The sequence below is a fragment of the Gopherus flavomarginatus genome, chromosome 2 (genome assembly GCF_025201925.1).
Source record: "Gopherus flavomarginatus isolate rGopFla2 chromosome 2, rGopFla2.mat.asm, whole genome shotgun sequence".
In the NCBI taxonomy this organism is placed as follows: Eukaryota; Metazoa; Chordata; order Testudines; family Testudinidae; genus Gopherus; species Gopherus flavomarginatus.
This window is the reverse complement of record NC_066618.1, coordinates 290,246,862-290,264,176: the sequence shown is the minus strand read 5'-3', so window position 1 is coordinate 290,264,176 and position 17,315 is coordinate 290,246,862. Positions and strand designations below refer to the sequence as shown.

Below are 17,315 nucleotides of genomic sequence, written 5' to 3'. Positions count from 1 at the left end.
AGAGGACAGCTCGCTTACTTACCAGAGCAGCGGTCGGGGTCATCAATGTGGTCAGATGCTGGCGGGGTGTGTGTTCAGTCAGTGTGCTGTCCCAGCCCTGCGCAGGGAGTGGAGATAGCAGACCTCAGTTAAACAGCCCAATAAATCCACAAACTCTGTTTGTAGCGAAGGCTCCCGGCCAGGTTTATTGACGACAAAGCGTGGCAATAAGACTTGGTAGGACGCTGCCAGCTACAAAAACATCCATGCTCATGACAATGGATGTGGCTGAGTCAGTGGCGGGACTTTCCACTGCTCCCTAGGCTGGCCAAAGACACTCCCTCTGATGTACATCTTTATACCTCGATACAAGCAAGTTAGTACTGCCTCTGACATAGTTAGTTACTGCCCCCTGACGTGGCTAGTTATCACCCATCGCCTTGTACATGTTGGTTCAATCAAAACATCTATCTCTATTACATACTGTCATCCTGCCCATATTTTTCAGGAGGGCTCAGCGTGTTCCTGTTGTCCTTGGGGAATGTTTTTGTACCACCCTTGATATCGGGATGTTCTGATACCACTTAATATCGGGATGTGTTTGCATGAGCACTTCGTGCTTAGTATTTCTTAGGAATGTGTGTTTCTGCAATATCAGCCCTGTTCTTGCCAAATTCTATGAGCAGGTCCTGCCTCATACCTGGCCTCTGATACAAGGGCTTTTGTCTCAGGCTCTCTTCCTTCTACAACCAGTATAACTTATTTCCCAATAGCTATGAAGATAGAAGGCTCCTCTCTACTAATAAAACTTCGCTGCCACTAGGGGCGTACCAATTAATCTGCATTGGCCTAGTGAAAAAGTACAGTTGTATTACCCTGTAGTAGACAAGGTCTGAGACACAGTGCTGTTAAAGACTGTCCAGAATGAGCAAATAACACCCCAGATTTTGGAGAAAGAAGGAGGGTTGACATATTACAAATTTCCAAGACACTTGCCCTTTGTTGGCTCATGCACATGGCTGATCATCATTATTTTCAGGTTGCCAGTGACCTAAGCTGCAGTTACAAAACAAATTTGCAGTTTTTTGTTCTCATGCATCCATCCTTCTTCTCACTTTGTGTCTGTGTCTGCCACCCTCCGTCACGCTGAGTGCTGCTAACTCCCACTCTAGTGCTTTTGGACTCAATGCAAGTACTCAGTGGGAGAAAGAGTGGGAGAATCAGATCCTCAGTGATCTACAGCAAACCAGGAATAACTGTGTTCACACTGATAACTCAACACTCTGAAAATCTGAGTGGGTTTATCTAACAATGAGGGACTGTTAGAATTGCACGGCCTTTCTGCACTAGCTTGTGGAGTGGGACCAACATGCAAAGAAGAATATCCCATGAAGGGGCCAAGGCAGAGGACATGCTGGGGGCTCCAAGGGGCGTTCTGAATGGCCACTTCCCTCAAGTGAAACAGCTCTCCACTGCCCTCAAAGGTGCCATTCAGTCCAACAGGCACAGAATAGTGGAGGAACCTTGAGTTGACCTACAGATCAAAAAACTGTAACCACGTGTTTGCCACCATAGGTGGGTAGGGCATGAGAGCAAAGGCAGTGAGGGAGTGGCTGCAGAAAGATGGATTTCTGGCATATAGCAGTGTACTGGAAATAACCATATGCATTTGCACTCCAGATAATTTAATATATGTCCAGAGTTCACTGTGGTCAAAATAACTCAGACTTTGTTTCTCCCCAGCATGTGCCTTTTGAAGGGATGCTGTTGGGTCAAAGATAGCCAATACAGAGAGGTTTTGTAATAACAAGCTTTCCGAAAACTGAGGTCAATAGAAATGTGTCCAGGAATTTAATAGTCCAGTGGAAACTTTAGGATCAAATAGATATTCCCAAGAAGGGTTTGTGGCTTTGTTTGGAAGTGACATAGGAGCACAATTCACACTGAATATTCAGACCTATTGCTCTGCTAAAAAACACCTGGTGTTTAGTTGTGTACATTGACTTCCACTGGAGGATCTAGGTACACTGTGTATTCACAGGATGGTGTGAGTGTTTGCGTATGTGTGCATGCATGTGTGTGTAACATCAGAACTTTTAGGAATGGAATCCAGGCTTGATCCCATTGATTTCAACAGAATAGTGCCCCTGGTTAGAGAGTAGGGAGAGCTACAACCTATGTATGTAAATCGAATCTTTTAAGAAATGTCATCAACGCAGAAGTCATTTTGGTTGAGTAATGCTAAATTAATCATATCTGCTTTGCATAGTTAGTCCCACGTTTGTCTTTATTTCCTGTTTGGTCTACGTTAAAATCAAATGCTCACTAAGTGCTAGCTCATCATTTTCCAGAGGCTTCACAAAGTGTTTAGTGAGATTCCTCTTGGTGTCGTATTCTCTTCACGATTGCAATGACCCAGAGCCCTAGCTTGAATTATTTACTCACTGTTTAAACATGGCATCAGAACAGCTGTGGTTGATCATATCACACAGAAACTTTTTGAACTCACCTCCCCTTGTTTTAGCCCAGTGATGTGAGGAGCATCTTTTCAGACAGCAGAGTCCAAGGCTGGAAGTCAAGTACACTTTGTGGATGGTCACTCCAGTCTCTGTGCTGCTGCTGTACTGTTTGATTAGCCAGTCTTGCACTGCAGTGGTCTCCAACCTTTTTACACCCAAGATCACTTTTTGAATCTAAGGGCAACTCAGGATCTACTCCACCCCTTCCCTGAGGCCCCGCCCCATCCACAAAGCCCTGCCCCGCTAACACCATCCCCCTGTCTCTCTGTCACTTGCTCTACACCACCTTCACTCACTTTCACCAGGTTGGGGCAGGGGTTGGGGTTCAGGAGGGGGTGAGAGGTGCAAGCTCTAGAAGGGAGTTTTGGTGCAGGAGGAGGCTCCGGGCTGGGGCATAGTGTTGGGGTGTAGGAGGGAGTGCAGGGTGCTGACTCTGAGAGGGAGCTTGGGTGCAGGAGGGGGATCCAGGCTTGGGCAGAGTGTTGGGGTGCAGGAGGGAGTTTGGGGTTCTGGCTCTGGGAGAGGGTTCAGGGGGTTGGGGTGCAGGAGTGGGCATGGGGTTCTGGCTCTGGAAGGGGGCTCAGGACTGTGGGTTGAGGTGTGGGAGGGGGCTTGGGTTGCTGGCTCTGGGAGGGGGCTCAGGGCTGAGGGTTGGGGTACAGAAGAGGGTATGGGGTGCTGGCTCTGGGAGGGGGCTCAGGGCTGGGGGGTTGGGGTGCAGAAGCGGATATGGGGTGCTGGCTCTGGGATGGGGCTCAGGACTGGGGGTTGGGGTGTGGGAGGGGGCTTGGGTTGCTGGCTCTGGGAGGGGGCTCAGGGCTGAGGGTTGGGGTACAGAAGAGGGTATGGGGTGCTGGCTCTGGAAGGAGGCTCAGGACTGGGGGTTGGGGTGTGGGAGGGGCCTTGGGGTTCTGGCTCTGGGAGGGGGCTAAGGTGGGGGTTGGGGTGCAGAAGGGGGTATGGGGTGCTGGCTCTGGGAGGGGGCTCAGGGCTGGGGGTTGGGGTGCAGAAGGGGGTATAGGGTGCTGGCTCTGGGAGGGGGCTCGGGGCTGGGGGTTGGGATACAGAAGAGGGTGTGGAGTGCTGGCTCTGGGAGGAGGCTCAGGGTGGGGCTTAGTGTGCAAGAGATGGTCTGTGGTGCAGAAGGGGGTGTGGGGTGCTGGCTCTGGGAGGGGGTTCAGGATGGGGCTTGGCATGCAGGAGGGAGTATGCGGTGCTGGCTCTGAGAGGGGGCTCAGGGTGGGGCTTAGGGTGCAGGAGGGGGTCCATGGTGCAGAAGGGGGTATGGGGTACTGGCTCTGGAACGGGACTCAGGGTGGGGCTTAGGGTGCAGGAGGGGGTCCAGGGTACAAAAGGGGGTATGGGTTGCTGGCTCTGGGAGGGGGATCAGGGTGGGGCTTGGGGTGCAGCCTCCCACTGGGCAGCACTTACCTCCAGTGGCTCCTGGTCAGCGGTGGGCGCAACAAGGCTAAGGCAAGCTCCCTGCCTACCCTGTCCCCACAGGCAGTGCACCCCTGCCACCCCTGGGGTGGGGAGGGCGGGGGGCACGTGGCTCCTCGCGCTGCCCCTTTCTGCAAGCACCACCCCCACAGCTCTCCTGGCCAATGGAAGCTGCAGGGGCAGTGCTTGCAGGCAGGAGTAGTGCACGCGGAGGGAGATTCCTCCCCTGGCCTGCCCCTGGGGCCGTGGGGCTGCAGTGGCCACTCCTGGGAGTGGTGTGGGGGCGGGGTAGCCATAGACAGCCACACTGGCTGCCGCCAAAGATCACGATCAACTGAGAGTGCCTCTAGGATCAACCAGTCGATCATGATCGACCGGTTGGTGACCACTGCTTGCATTGCAATCATAATGACTTGGTGATGCATTCATACACGGAGGACAGCACTGGAGGTTCATTTTGCCTAGACATCTGTCACCAGAGTCAGCAGCAAAGCTGTTTAAAGAACTCACATTAAAGCTACCTATGATCTAAGAAAATAGATCCAGGGGAGAGAACATCTCTCTGCAGCAGGCTTTGCTGCACGCCTTCCGCTGAGTAACGTCTCACAGAATCGAACTACATAAGTTTGACTGAAGAGTCATCCCATGGAAATGATTGCACATACGCTGGAACGGGTTAATTCCTTAATGGAAAAGGGCACTTGCTTTAGCTCTCATTTCCTCCGGTGCTTAGAAAACAGAACCTTCGTTATCTCTTTAGCAACTAACTGTCTCGTGCTTTGTTTATGAGACAAGGTGTTCCACACTGTCCCTGATTTTAAAGCCTGCTTGGAAACACAGCTTCTCTAATCCTATTAATAGACTGTATCAGTTGAGTAAAAGACCATGGTCTGTCAGAATTTGTGGCGCAACATTAGGCTAATGACCAATTCAGGAGAGCTGTCATTGAATGCAGACTGTGCTTGAATGTTTCCCTAGCTGCTTTGTTGTGCCTAGCTATTAAACATCTTCGGGGCGGGAGTTCGGTCAGTCGCTAAGACACTTAGCTGGATAGAAAAATTTTCTTAATTTTTAATTAAAAAAAATAGCCACCCAAGAGAGCGTGTGAATATCTGAGGTGAGCAAAACCCTGGACATGGGGGTCTGTAATGACATCCAGCAGATGTGGAAGCTGTAGCAGACTAGCAGAGGCCACTGTCACACCGCCACTGTGACCCACAACGGGTTTGAGCTACCTCTAAGCTAGCAACCAGACCTGAAGTGGCACAAGTTTTCCCCCCTTCTGTCTACACACACAGACAAGCTGGCTGCGTAGAAGCTATGTGATCTGGTGAATAGGACACTGGATTGGGAGTCAGGACAACTGGGTCCTATTCCTGGCTCTGCCACTGACCTGTGGTGTGACCTTGGGCAAGTCACTTTACCTCTGTGTGCCTCAGCTTCCCCTTCTACCTTTTGTCTGTCTTGTCTATTTAGATGATAAGCTCTTTGGAGCAGGGATGATTAGGGGGCTGGGACACATGACGTATGAGGAGAGGCTGAGGGAACTGGGATTGTTTAGTCTGTAGAAGAGAGGAGTGAGGGGGGATTTGATAGCATGCAGCCTTCAACTACCTGAAGGAGGGTTCCAAAGAGGATGGAGCTCGGCTGTTCTCAGTGATGGCAGATGACAGAAAAAGGATCAATGGTCTCAAGTTGCAGTGGGGGGAGGTCTAGGTTAGATATTAAGAAAAACTATTTCACTAGGAGGGTGGTGAAGCTTTGGAATGAGTTACCTACGGAGGTGGTGGAATCTCCATCCTTAGAGGTTTTTAAGGCCCAGCTTGACAAAGCCCTGGCTGGAATGATTTAGTTGGTGTTGGTTCTGTTTTGAGCAGGGAGTTGGACTAGATGACCTCCTGAGGTCTCTTCCAACCCTAATCTTCGATAATTCTATGACATGGTGTCATATATTTCATAGGGACTGGGAATAAAAAGGAGCTAGAACGAGCTGCAGATTTGAGGTTGCTGCTCTTATTGAAATAGCAGAACGAGTGTTTAGTGTACCTCCTGCCACTGGTTATAGGTCTGATTAAAAGTTATGGACCATTAGTTACACAGACATCATTTGCCTTGTTATAAAGAAGAGAGGATCTTGACTGTAATTTCTTAACATAGGACCTGATGCTACAAATCTTTACACAAGGGAGTTAGTATTACTCACGTGAGGAAGGGCTTGCAGTAATGCATCCCTAGATTATGAGGTAGGGGAGGGAGACAGAGTGTCTTCCATTTGACTGTAGAGCAAACATGAACTACAGATCAACAAACAAGCTCCCCGCCAGAAAGGGGCATTTCACACTTGTTCAGTTAACACCAGTGATCCCCAAACAGTGAACCTGTTTAAGGATTAATAGTTTTTCTGTCATTTACCTTCATGAATATTGCCTCTTAAATCCTGAAGTTGGAGAACCTTGGCTTTTCAAAGCAGGGTGGTTTGCTTGGCTTAACTTGCGTCATAGTAAGGACCAGCATGGAGCCAGGGAGCCGGGGGAGTGTGTGTGGGGGTGAACACCAGGGCCCTTTACTTGGGCATCTATTCAGGATTTCACTAACCTTGTTGCCCAGTGGTGGGGCCTAAGCAGCCACACAGTGGAGGTGGGGAGAATATTAGCTAATGTGGCAGATCAGCTGTTAGCATTTACAAGGACTTGTCTGACAGCTGTCTTTAGTCACAGGTGGTGAAGGATCTTTTAATGGTGTATGGAAATTGTACAGGATCTCCTCTCATATCTGCTGAAATACTAATCTGAATCCTCTCATCTGTGAATACTTTGATCTACTCTTGGGGCTAGTAAATAATAATTGAAACCTAGACCAAGCAACACTGTTGTGTTTGATTCATCAGCCAGGAATTTCCGACTATCTCTGTGTTACAGGCAGCCAAGGTCTAGGTTTCTACACTGACATCCTCATAACCAGACTGCACAGTGGGAACAGTGAAAGTTATCCATTCTCATCTGTCCCTCATCTTTGAACTGTAGATCTCATGGCAATTGCCTTAGAATACATGCAATTATGAGAGTTTGAATTTACTTTAGTTTTTTTTTTCATTTGGGTAGTGGAATTTAATATGAGAGAAACCATTTGGAAAGATAAAAGCCTTCTTCCCTTTGCACGTTTGCTGGAGCTCCATCTTGAAGATGCTGAAATATTTGGATAAGTTGGAAATAGCTCAGGTCTGTCCTTGTTAGATGTCCCATGCAGTTTAATAGAGTCAGAAAGTGCCAACAGTCTGGATGCACTCCAGAAAAGCATGCAAACCTTCAGGTAATTGGACCTTAGCACATAAGGTTTTGAGGATTATTTGTTAGTATCTGAAATCCAAGTGTCAAATTCTCTTAGAATCATAGAATCATAGAATATCAGTGTTGGAAGGGACCTCAGAAGGTCATCTAGTCCAACCCCCTGCTCAAAGCAGGACCAATCCCCAACTAAATCATCCCAGCCAGGGCTTTGTCAAGCCTGACCTTAAAAACCTCTAAGGAAGGAGATTCCACCACCTTCCAAGGTAACCCATTCCAGCGCTTCACCACTCTCTGAGTGAAAAAGTTTTTCCTAATATCCAACCTAAACCTCCCCCACTGCAACTTGAGACTATTACTCCTTGTTCTGTCATCCGGTACCACTGAGAACAGTCTAGATCCATCCTCTTTGGAACCCCCTTTCAGGGAATTGAAAGCAGCTATCAAATCCCCCCTCATTCTTCTCTTCTGCAGACTAAACAATCCCAGTTCCCTCAGCCTCTCCTCATCTAGTCAGCTAGTCCAGTCCCCTGCATTCATGGCAGAACTAAGTACTATCTAGACCATCCCTGACAGGCGTTTGTCTAACCTGCTCTTAAAAATCTCCAATGATGGAGATTCCACCACCTCACTGGGCAATTTATTGCAGTGCTTAACCACCCTGACAGTTAGGAAGTTTTTCCTAATGTCCAACTTAAATGGCTCTTTCTGCAATTTAAGCCCAAGGCTTCTTGTCCTACCCTCTTAAGTTAAGGAGAACATTTTTTCTCCTTCCTCCTTGTAATAACCTTTTATGTACCTGAAAACTGTTATAGTGTCGTCTGTCTTCTCTTGCCCAAACTAAACAAACCCAATTTTTTCAATCTTCACTCATAGGTCATGTTTTCTAGACATTTAATCATTTTTGTTGCTCTTCTCTGGAATTTCTCCACATCTTTCCTGAAGTGTGGTGCCCAGAACTGGACATAATATTCCAGCTGAGGCCTAAACAACATGGAGTAGAGCAGAAGAATTACTTCTCTTGTCTGGCTTCCAATACTCCTGTTAATACATTTCAGAATGATGTTTGCCCTTGTTGCAACATTGTTCACTTCTTCTCACAGAGATCAATGTAACTCCACTTACCTTGTTGAAATTGCAGTTGGAAACCAAGAGGTGAAGTTAATTAACCTTGAGACAGTAAATCCCATTTAGAAATGAGAGGACAGCTTCCGACATGCATGTTCAGTGTGATCTACTATATTTTAATTCCTGTTTTCAACCTTACATTCTCAAGACTTTGTCAGGGCCAATGGAAAAAAATGGAGCAATTAAGCATAAATCATAAACAACAAGGAAATAATTTTGTTTTTTTAGAATGGTACTTTTTAAACTAGTGTCTGGGTACATGAGTGGGGTTCCTAGACACTACGGAATACAATATTACTAATAAGAATACAGTGAGGTCTCCCAGTGTCTGCACTGGAGCATCTGTGGCAAATAGGAATTTAAAGAAAGCACGAGGTAATATGATCACTGAATTGAAGGCACTCTAGAAAAGGAAGAGGCTAAGCTTTCATGGGATCTGGCAATTTCCACAGACAGAATGGTGCAGGCAAGCAGGCCAGACGTAGTTCTTGTAGAAAGGAAGACAAATAAGACTATTTGGCAAAATATTGCCATACTCGCAGTCAGAAATATAAAAAAGAAACAAGAAGAGAAGATGGCGAAGTATGAAGAAGTCAGCAACAAAGTGGATCAATTATGGAAAACTAGAATAAAGAATATCCCAATGATTATTGGAGCACTTGGAGCAATCCCTAAGGGTGTTAATGAGCAGCTCAAGAATACACTAGGACAGGGGTTCTCAAACTTCATTGCATTGGAACCCTCTTCTGACAACAAAAATTATTATACAATCCAAGCGGAGGGACCAAAGTCTGAGCCCACCTGAGCCCCACTGCTCTGGACGGGGATAAAGACAAAGCACAAGTCCCACCACCCCATGAAGGTGGGCCAAAGCTGAAGCCCAAGGACTTCAGCCCCAGGCATGGGGCCTGTAACCTGAACCCCGTCACCCCGGACTGAGGTTCTCAGGCCCCAGCAAGTCTAATGCCAGCCCTGGCGACCCCATTAAAATGGAATCATGACGCACTTTGGTGTCCCAACTCACAGTTTGAGAACTACTGCATAGGATATCGTGGCCAGCGACCTCCAGAAGACAGTGCACTTAGACACTGTGAAAATGTAAAGGAAAGTCAAAGGAGAGCAAGTGCATTTGAGCACCTGAAATGCAGGAATATTGTGGAGAGTTTAACTAAACTCCCGACTACCCAAACCTATGGAACAGGTTCGTGATCAGGATTTTTTGGTGACTCATGGAGATACATTTTAGACAGTAGCTTTCCCCTTTTTATGCATAATGATCTTGTTTGTTATGAAGGCTTTTTGTTTAACAACACAATATCCCCACTACAGCTGCTAATAGTGTCATTATTTTCCTTGGTCGTGTTGCTTCATGCAGAAGATAACCTATCAGAAGAGCCATACACACAAAGTTGGTGAATCCCTTGTCTGAGTAGAGATTATTGATAAGAATGTTACTACAGAATTATTTTGCTATGAATTGCGAAGGTCAGTATTGGATTCTGTCAAGTTTCAGACGCATGACGTGCTTATGGATTCCATGCAACATCCTCTGTAGCCTTAATTTAGCTGTCTTATTCCAATGGGCTTTACACATGCCCACCTCTGTTGGATCTTCATCTGAGGAGTCACAGCAACATGAAGAGTTCTGTAGACCCTCTGTGGGTCTTTACAAATGGATTGTGATGCTGTGATTTGTAGTAGTCTAATATAAAACAATAATTATTGTTAGAAAGTTGGTCTTCTATTGGACCAACTTCTATTGGTGAAAGACAAGTTTTTGAGCTACACAGAGCTCTTCTTCAGGTCTCAGTACCTTCCTCAGACTTGAAGAGGGAGAGCTCAGTGGTTTGAGCATTGGCCTGCTAAACCCAGGGTTGTGAGTTCAATCCTTGAGACGGCCATTTACGGATCTGGGGATTTAGCAGGGGGTTGGACTAGATGACCTTCTGAGGTCCCTTCTAACCCTGATATTCTATTCTAAGAAGAGCTCTGTGTAAGCTCAAAAGCATGTCTCTCTCACCAACAGAAGTTGGTTCAATAAAAGATATTCCATCACTCACCTTGTCTTTCTAATATCCTGGGTCTGAACACTGCATACAATAATTGTCATTTAATATTTACATTATAGTATAGCCCACAGACCCCAATTAGAATCAAGGCCCATTGTGCTAGGAGCATATTCTGGACACAACAAAGAGGTGCTGAAGTTGAGTTGTATTCTAGCTAGCAGGGCTGGAGGTTGGAAACCTGATCTGGTACGTGATACGATGCACACATTGCTTTTGTTGTGTTGTAACATACCATTGCCCAGAGGTACCTTGAGTTGTGAGGGCCAACCCCTGAGTGTTGAGAGGAAGAGAAAGCTGCAGTCCACTACGGGTGGACTTCTCTCATGGCAGCTCTTCCCTGGTGATTTTGTTTCAGACTATAGCAATGCTGTTTCTGTTGAACCCTAACTTTCAGTATCAGGTTTAGTGCATTAGACTTCCTCCAGTACAGCTGGTAAAAGCAAGCTTGGATTTCCACCCAGACCATTGAGCTAACCCAATAATTAACATGATGCTCATCCTCATGTTGAACTGACATGGGTCAGATGAGTCTCTCAGGCTTTAACCCTTAGAATGCTGAGGACAGCTGTATTTTCAGCTCTGTGTTCTAAATGGAGGGGGTGGGGGGCTGGAATCAGACTCTCCTTTTCCTTCCCCTTATTGGTTCATCCATCTTGCGCCAGAGGAGAATCTTTACAGCTCCCTGATACCCATTTCTCTGAACAGTCCTCCTGATGTGAACCACCTCCACCCTACTGGTTCCAGCTGGAGGGAGTAATCTGTAACTAGCAGCAGAGAGAGATGGGTCCTGTCGGGAAGGCAGACCACAGGAGCAAGGGGGGTTGAACAACAACGTAGGGTCAGGCGGCAGCACATTTGGAAAGACCCAGTCCCAAGCTGTTGCACTTTCCCTCATTCATGTCTGTCCCAGAGTCCCCGTCAGCAGCTCCACAAACTGGCTGACCCCACTGTATTATATGTTACACTCAGATCAGGCCACTGTTTTAAACTGGAGCATTTTATTAAAAGTTTTTTCAGAATCAAACAAAAGTCCCACTTCTGGAGCATCTTCTAGAAGCACCAGACTCTATTTTGACTTCATCCTGCTCCCCTGCGCTGTATCCCGTTCCAAACCTTAAAAGTACAGGCCATAGGAAAATATAGCAATGACATTCCATCCAGTTCTTTGCCCAAAAAACAGTCCACATTTCTGGTACCATATATATCTTAATGTATGAGTGCTACATATACCCCTGGAGCCAAACCCATCTCTGGTTTAAGACAATGGCTACTCTGAAAGTGAATCTGGCTACTTGGAATTAAGCAGGTGTCCTAGGGCTTAAGCTTTGTTGTATGGTGAGTTGGAAAATAACATTGTGCTATCATATGTTAGAATTCTCACCCACCAATCCGTAGCCCCAAATTCCCTCATGCTTCCCTAATCCTCTTTCCTTACTTGACTACCTTGTGCTCTGTGTGGGCGCGTGGACCATGCAAATGACAGTCTCTCTCCTTGCCAAGGCAAGTGAAACAAACAGCACAGGAACAGAAACGTAGGTAAACGAACAAAAAGAGCAATAATGTGATTGAGCAACTAGATTAAATCAAGAGCAAAACTGTAATTACCAGCAAGGTAAATACATTCATTCTCAAGAAAATGCATATTTTTATCTGTGCTATTATTTGAAGTTGCTGATCAAGGCAAATAACAAATCCTGTTACGTAGTCAAAGGATACACTTTGATATACACTTAGTTGAGTCTTGCTATGAACGGAGCATAATTTGTGGTTATGTCTACTGTATTAGTAGGCAATGTGACATTTCACTGAGTTTTCCTCTCATAGGTATAATTTCTCCTGGTGAGTGTCTTCATTGCCTTCCAGCCAGGCTGTTACATTGCAGAGCAGCTCTGTTGTTGTTTGATTTTGACTAAACTGTGAATGGCCAAACCTTTCCCCCGCAATGAGGGAAGCTGGTCTCCCTGCCTTTCTGCCTCTGTAATTATATGTTGCTTTAAGGGAGGTCTCATTTTGAAAGGCACAAAGTACTTGAGGGAAAGACAGGCTCCTTTCGCACCACTGGTAGCAGCCACAAATTAGCCTACCCTATTATCTGTGTGGAGATAGAACATCTCCTATATACTTATAATTGCAAGGCAAGCATCTACTTATTCCCCACCCACGCCCTAAGCCAGGCTTGGGGAGGAGTGGAGCTGTAGCACTTCAATGGAGGCATCCTGAGTCATTTTGTCTGCAGAGGAGTGGGTTCTTAGGCACTCCAGGGCAACATGCTCAGCAGCCTTTAAAGCTCTGAAATCCACCTCTCTGCAGAAGACCAGCACGAGGTCTATGCATCACTAAAGCTTTATCCGAGGGTTTAAGTGAGACTTACGTGGTGCACTGGGCTTTTGCTGGCCCAGAGCACAGCGGTGAATTTTACTTATAGGCAATATCTGCACTGCAGCTGGGAGCAGGTAATTCCCAGACTGGGGAAGTATATACATACACTCTTAGTCTTTAAGACCAGAAGGCACCATCATGATCATCTAGTCTGACCTCGTGCACATTGCAGGCCACGGAATCTTGCTCACTCACTCTTGTAATAGACCCCTAAACTCTGGCTGAGTTACTTACTCCTCGAGGAATTCTGTGCCAAAAAAATAAAAATTCTGCACAAAAAGATAAAAATTCTACACACAGTATTTTAAAATTCTGCAAAATTCTGTGTATTTTATTTGTCAAAATAACACAGTGTAATCAGGCCACTTTCAATTACTTTGGTAATTTATTTCAAAATACCTGTCAGCAAATATGTTTGTAACAATACAGACAACAACAAAAAAAAAGACTCGGGAAATGTTTTTTGACAGATAGATTCCTTAATAGGCAAATTAATACCGAACTTTGCGTAATAATTCATTTAAACTACAGTACAGAACTATATTCCCACACCCTTCAGAACCAGTGCAAAGGCATACTAGGGGAGTCAGGGGTAAGCAGGGAGTTGAGCGAGAGGGAAGTAATTGCTGTGAGGGAGCGTGGGGAATAAACTTGGAGGATTGTTGGGTGTGGGTGGGAGAAGTATGGAGCAGGTTTTTGGGGGGCAGGAGAAGATTTTATATAGTTGCGGAGCCTTCTCCATGCAGACTCTGACTGCCCCTAATCTTCCCCATTCAGTCAGGCACATCTGCCCCTGTCCCAATATGTCTCTGCATCCACATGTGTTCCTGAACTCCCACTCAGCCACTCCTCCTTCCCACTGTCCCCAAGTGGCCCTGCATCCCCACTCCCATTCAGCCCTCAGCTCAGTGCTATCATCCCTCTAGCTCCTGTGCACCTACCCAGTTTGTCCCCCCCACCAGCCCTTCTAAACCCCAGTCTATGACCCTGCCAGCAGCCCCACGTGCCCTGCTCTGCCTGACTTCCCATATCCTGTGTCTCTTCACCTGGCCCCATAGACAGGGTACTGGTTAGGAAGGCAGCCACTGCCTCCTCTCTCTCTGTGACTGGCTGCTCCAGCACAGAGCTGGCTGCCCTCTCTTCTGGCACTGCAGCTGCCCTTGCTGGGAGAAAGGTATAATTGCAGCACCTCCATGGCAAAATCTGTTTTCTGCAGGGGAAAAAAAATCGGTGGGAGACAGGAATTCTGTGCATGCGCAGTAGCACAGAATTCCCCCAGGAGTAAAATCACTGGAGTACTCTAATCATGATTTAAAAACTTCAAGTTACAGAGAATCCACCATTTACCCTAGTTTAAACCTGCAAATGACCCATATCTCATGCTGCAGAGGAAGGTGAAAGACCTCCAAGGTCTCTGCCACTCTGCCCTGAAGGAAAATTCCTTCCCAACTCCAAATATGGTGATCAGTTGGATCTTGCCAGAATGCTCAGGATCCAACAGCCAGACACCTGACAAAGAGTTCTCTGTAGTAACTCAGAGCCTTCCCCATCTAGTGTCCCATTATCCACCATTGGGGATGTTTGCCCCATCAGTCACAGATTGGCTGCATGCCATTATAGGTGGTCTCATACTATCCCTTCCGTAAACTTATCAAGCTCAGTCTTGAAACCAGTTAGGTTTTTTACCCCCACTGCTCTCTTTGGAAGGCTGTTCCAGAACTTCGCTCCTCTGATGGTTAGAAATCTTTGTCTAATTTCAAGCCTAAACTTGTTGATGGCCAGTTTATAGCCATTTTTTCTTGTGTCCTCATTGACGCTTAACTTAAATAACTCCTCTCCCTCCCTGCTATTTATCCCTCTAATGTATTGATAGAAAGCAACCAGATCACCGTCAGCATTCGATTGGTTAGGGTAAACAAGTCAAACTTCTTGAGTCTCCTCTCTGCACCTTTATCTGTTCCAGTTTGAATTAATCTTTGTTAAACATGGGACACCAGAATTGCACACAGTATTCTGGATGATGTCTCACCAGTGCCTTGTGTAATGGTAATAATGCTTCCTTTTCTCTGTTGGAAATACCTCACCTGATGCATCCTAAGATGCAGCCTTTTTCACAATCTCATCGCATTGGTGGATCATAGTCATCCTATGATCAACCAATACACCCGGGTCTTTCTCTTCCTTTGTTGCTTCTAATTGATTTACGTCCCCAGTTTATAGCAAAAGTTCTTGTTATTAGTCCCTAAGTGCATGACCTTGCACTTGGCACCATTAAATTTCATCCCATTTCTATTACTCCAGTTTTGAAAGTTATCTAGAGCAGATATTCAGGTCCTTGTTGGTACTGGCAATACCACCCAACTTTGTACCATCTGTAAATTTTATTAGCACACTCCTACTCTTTGTGCCAAGGTCATTAATGAAAACGTTAGGTAAGATTGATCCCAACACCGATCCCTGAGGAACTCCACTAGAAATGTCCCTCCAGCCTGACAATTCACCTTTCAGTATGACCCATTGTAGTCTCCCCTTTAACCAGTTCATTATCCACTTTTCAACTCTCATATTAATCCCCATCTTCTCCAGTGCAACTAATATTTTCCCATGTGGGACTATATCAAATGCCTTACTAAAATCCAGATGGATTACATCTGCATTTCCTTTGTCTAAAAAACTAGTTATCTTCTCAGAGAAAGATCTGGTTGGTTTGGCATGATCTACCTTTTGTAAAATCATGTTGCATTTTATCCCAATTACCTTTTACCTCTATGTCCTTAATCACTTTCTCTTTCACAATTTTTTCCAAGACCTTACATACAGTTGAGGACAACCTAATGAGCCTTTAGTTTCCTGCATCACTTCTTTTCCCTTTCTTAGAAATAGATACTCTGTTGGCAATTCTCTAGTCATAGAGTACAATGCATGAGTTTATGGGTTCATTAAAAGATCTTGCTATTGGGCTTGCAATTTCATGTGCCAGTTCCTTTAACATCCTTGGATTGAGATTATCTGGGCCCCCTGATTTGGTTCCTTCAGCTGTTTGAGTTTGACTTCCATCTTGGATGTGGTCATTTCTACTTCTATATTCTCATTTCCATCAGCCACCCTGCCAGTGCCTCTAAGGCAGGGGTTCCCAATGCGATGCCGACAAGTGACGTCATCGAGAAGTGTTGCCCCCAAATTTCTGCGGCATTTCAGCGGTGACGCCTCTCGAAGATGCCGCTTGCCGCTGACAAGCGTCGTCATCAAGAGGCATCACCCCCGAATTTCTGCGGCATTTCGGTGGCAATGCCTCTTGATGACACTGCTTGCTGCTGACATGTGACGTCATCGAGAGGCGTCGCCGCCGAAATGCCAAAGAAATTTGGCGGCATTTCGGCGGGTGCTCCACCGCTGCCACGGTCCTTTGCCTCGCGCCCGCCAGACGAAAAGGTTGGGGACCACTGCTATAAGGTCTTCATTACCCTTATTAAAAACTGAGGCAAAGTATTCGTTTAGGCATTGGATCATGCCATCAGTGCTTAGCAGTCCCACATCTTTCCTTGTTTTCTTTTTATTTATATGGCTATAGAGCCTTTTACTATTAGTCTTAATTTCCTTTGCAAGGCCCAACTCTTCTTGGCTTATTGCAGTTCTCACCTTTCCCCTACACTTTCTGATGTCCAAGAGGTAGCTTTCATTGCTGATCTATTCCATCTTCTATTCCTTGTCGGCTTTCTGCTTTCTCTTAATAACTTGTTTGAGATGCTTGCTCATCCAGCTTGGTCTGCAAGTATTACCTATGAGTTTTTTCCCTTTGCTTGGGATACAGGCTTCAGGTAGTTTCTGAAACTTTAACTTAAAGTAATTCCAACTCTCCTCCACATTCAGTTTCTTGAGTTCTGCAGTCCAGTCCACTTCCCAGCTAATTCCCTTAATTTTTTTTTAAGTTTACCCCTTTGAAATCAATGACCCTAGTTGCAGACCTGTTTTTGTTTATCATTCTATTTAGTTTAAACTGAACTAACTCACAATCACTTGAACCAAAGTTGTTCCCTACAACCAGTTCTATGTGGTCCTCACTACTCACCAATACCAAATCTAAAATGGCATCCCCTCTTGTTGGTTTGGTGAAGAAATCTGTCAGCTATCACATCCAGGGAAATCTGGGCCCTACCATTATTAGTACCACTTGTCCTCTAAGCTCTATCTGGGAAATTAAACTCTGCCATAATCATACAATTCCCAGTAATGTTTATTTCATTTAAAAATAGGCTCATGTGTCAAAAATAGCAGTGTGGTTATGGCGATACAGATAGTGGCTTGGGCTATCCACCTAGTATCTCAGATGTGATTGCATTCCAGAAGCTAGACTCACCCGTAATGATCTATCCCAATTAAAACGTAACTGGCAAGATCGGTGGTACATGCAGCGGACTTCCCAAATTACATCAAGAGCCGGACCAAAGGTGTTAAGTCCACATTTTTTAATGTGGGCTAATATTCATAGCAAATTGAGGTTGCGCATTTGTTTGGCT

At 45.8% G+C, this 17,315-nt stretch overlaps 1 protein-coding gene across 5 annotated transcripts in view; it reads left to right on the top strand.

Annotated features, from left to right (window-relative positions):
* The window catches only part of COL22A1 (collagen type XXII alpha 1 chain), a 372,600-nt gene that overhangs the window by 211,369 nt on the left and 143,916 nt on the right, over positions 1 to 17,315 (top strand). The window lies entirely within an intron of this gene.